The sequence below is a fragment of the Castor canadensis genome, chromosome 1, assembly GCF_047511655.1.
Source record: "Castor canadensis chromosome 1, mCasCan1.hap1v2, whole genome shotgun sequence".
NCBI classification, from domain to species: domain Eukaryota; kingdom Metazoa; phylum Chordata; class Mammalia; order Rodentia; family Castoridae; genus Castor; species Castor canadensis.
Window position 1 is genome coordinate 55,412,733 of NC_133386.1, and position 3,547 is coordinate 55,416,279.

The 3,547-nt window shown below is 36.6% G+C and overlaps 1 pseudogene; it reads right to left on the bottom strand.

The window, feature by feature from the left end:
- Positions 1 to 242: 242 nt before the first annotated feature.
- Positions 243 to 347, bottom strand: LOC141416607 (small nucleolar RNA SNORA2/SNORA34 family; annotated as a pseudogene).
- Between the last annotated feature and the right edge of the window lie 3,200 nt (positions 348 to 3,547).

Sequence of the window (3,547 nt, forward strand, 5' to 3'; positions counted from 1 at the left end):
TAGCTAGGTGGGCCACAGGTGCTCAGCTACTTTTAGCTTAAATTAACTTGTTGTTTTTGACTATTTTCTTCTGGATTTCTAAATGACATGCTTATACTTCTAGTTCTTGATATTTAAACTTCAGATTTATAGTGGCTTTTGTCTACAGAGGATGCGGTCTTAGCTGTTTTGAGGTTTCTATTCCCTTCCATCTACTTTTGGAAATCTGACACTCACTTTCTCTCTCTTTTTTTCCCCTAGCCAGATGTTTCTTTCTAATGGATTGACCATTACATTTCCAAAGTTCTGAAATGGCCAACAGACCATAGAAAGACAAACTGCTGGCCTCATAGTTTTTATTAAATCATCACTTGGAGTTCAGTTTAATGCAGCTATGAGAATGTTATATGCAGTAGTAAGCACAGCATCTCTCTCTGGCCATGTCTTTTTCCTACAGAGAATGAGTAGCTCATACCCTTTAGGGGTATTTTTTTTTTTTAAAAAAAAGGTTCATAGAACATTAAAAATTTAAAACCATGCAGGCCTGCAAATGTCCATTTTCTACCTCATGCCTGATTGTTGGGAATTCTGGTGCAATTCTAGTTTAAAAACTTCTCCTTCAAATGGTAAAGCCTTTGTTCCTTGTTTTCTAGATTCCAAAGAAGTCTACTGTCACTCTAATTTCTGATTGTGTGAGACTGGCTTTTTTTCCCCTCTTTTCTCTAGAAAGATTGTCTCCTTATCTTTGGAAAGAAATGAGCTAAATATGTATATTTTGAATACGTAAAACATTTGCATTGTTCAAAATTTAAAGGTTTTTAAAAGGTCGAAAACAAAAATCTTCCTCTCACTCCTGTTCTGTAATCCCAGAGGCAATTGGTATTGTGCCTTTCAGAGAGATTCTGCATAGAAAAGCAAAATATACACTCACATATAGTTACACGAATCATAGCCTATGATGGTAGATTGTATTTCCCAAATCACGGCCCTGTGATATTCGGTTCCACCTAATCTCTTATCATATAATGACGATTGATACTTTTCCCAATAAGCAATTATGTTTATGTCCCCTCCCCTTGGATAGAAGGACTGGCTCAGCCAATGGAATGTGGCAGCAGTGACCCTTATTCTTTTTTGTTTGTCTTCTTTTTTGAGACAGGGTCTCTCTATGCTGCCCAGGCTGGCCTGTAGCTGGCGATATGGCCTTGAACTCGAGATCCTCCCGCCTCAGCCTCCCAGGTGCTAGGATTACAGAAGTGTACCGCCATGCCCAGCTGGGACACTTGTTCTTGAAACCCAGTGAGTGAAAGTCCAGGACACAGAAAGAGACTAGAATGTGTGATTTGATTGATGGCTCCAAGTGAAGCCCTAGGCGACACCCCACACTAACTGCCAGATGTGTGAAGATACCTGATGCTCTCAGCCTCCGGGCATTAGGTCACTTCCAAGTCTGTTCAGCTGATGTTCCAAACATGGCAGAGCAAATTGCCCACTATGTCTTGTCAGAAAATCCTGACCCACAGAATTTGTGAGCATAATAAAATGAATATTTTATTATGTTTTGGTATGGTTTATTACACAAACACGGACAACTAATGCACAAAGTACAAATCCTGTCCTGTGCTTGTTTTTTTGTTTTTGGCACTTTGGTTTGAACTCAGGGCTTCATGGTTTTAAGCAGGCACTCTTACCACTTGAGCCACTCCCACAGCCCTATGCTTTGTTTTTTGAAGTAATGTATTTTCTATTTCATTTCACAACTAAGTACATAAACCGGTGTCCCTCCCTCCCTCCCTTTCTTCCTTCCTTGTTTTCTTTCTCTTTCATCTTTTGAGACAGGGTCTTGCTATATAGACCTGGCTGATCTTAGACTCATGATCCTCCTACCTAAAGCTCCTGAAGGTTGTGATTACAGGTGTGTACCAACATACCTGGTCACTCTTTTCTGTTTTTGTAGAATAAGAAAGTTTACATACATACTATAATGTATTTAACTCGTTTTCTGGTATATAGGTTGTTTTTAATTTTATCCATTAAAACAATATGGCAGAGAAAATCTTGTATATAAGTAATTTCACATGTGAGTATATCTAAAGAAAAAAATTGGAAGTGAAATTTATGGCTAAAAAATGTGTGCATTTGTATTGTCCATAGGTTTGGCCAACCTGCCTACCTCTGAGGTTAGATCAATTTACACTCCTATATGAGACTGCTTATTTCTCCGTGCTCTTGCTAATATAAACACACACACACACACATATATATATGTACAATTTGTTAACTTTAATAGATAAAAAAGGTGACTGTGAGATTTAATGTGTATTTCTTTCATTACGAGTGAAGTTAGTCACCTTATCATATTTTGAGGCCATTTAAGAGTCCTTTTGTTTGTTTATTTTGGTGGCACTGGGGTTTGAACTCAGGGCCTCATGCTCACTAATCACATGCTCTACAACTTGAGCCATGCCCTCAGCTTAAGTTCCCTTTTTTGTGACATTTTACCAGGTTTTTCTATTAGGGTGTTTTTTTTTTTATATAATTATTATTTGTAGAAGCTCTTTTATATTTTCAGAGGGTAGCATTTATTTTGATGTGAGTCTTAAATCATTTATTTCTACTTTGTTGTTTTACTGTTAACTTTGCTTCTGGTTACCTTTGATGACCGAAATTTTGTGGCCCATCAATTGTGAACGATTTCAGTTCTGAGAAATAGTATTATTGTAATAAGTTCTCTTTAGTTCCTCTTATTTTCCTGGAATTTTTACCAAGTCTCATTGTAGACCTCTTAAACTGACACTCTGATTTTTCTTTTCGTGTTTTCCATTATTGCTGGAAAATTTGTTAATTACAGCAGACTGTTAGTATTCTCAGGTGTATGGTTGCAGGGAGACAGCCACTGAGGCTGTGTAGAGTCCACTGCTGTCCTGTGGATGCTCAGTTCACCTTTCTCCCAATGCCGCCCAGCTTCCACTAAAGACATGCCGCCTTGCAGCAAATCTCAAATCTTCACCTCATCACTTATATTAAGTACACTGCACATCTTTTGGCTTGGGAGGATTACCATAGCTATGACTTGCTTTTTTGGGCACCATTTGCTTTTTGGGAGGCAGATTTTCACAAAACTAAGGGCAGAGAAACACTCAGCAGATCACACAATAATCTATACACAACCAATGATAACACAAGACTGAGTGCTTCTCTGCATCCACTGAGCTGTGTAATGCACACGTAGGAATTTAACATTTTTGGTTTTGAAATTTCTTTGATTTTTAAAACTTACTGTCTTTTTTTTGATAATACTTGGCTAAAACTATGTATAAAAATCTGCAAATAAGTAGGATTATTGAAATGTCTTATTAATTTAGGAATAATATTTTAAGTATCTGAGTGATTTTTTTGTTTTCTAATTGTTCTTCTTTTCCATATCCTTCTATTCTTGTTTTATATATGAATTATATTTCTATTTACCTGAGGATACTTAGGATAATGTTTTAAAAATTTTATCTTCTGCCTATATTATTTATTTTTTCCAAGATCTTTTTATGTATTTCTTGATTTTTCTTTGTCT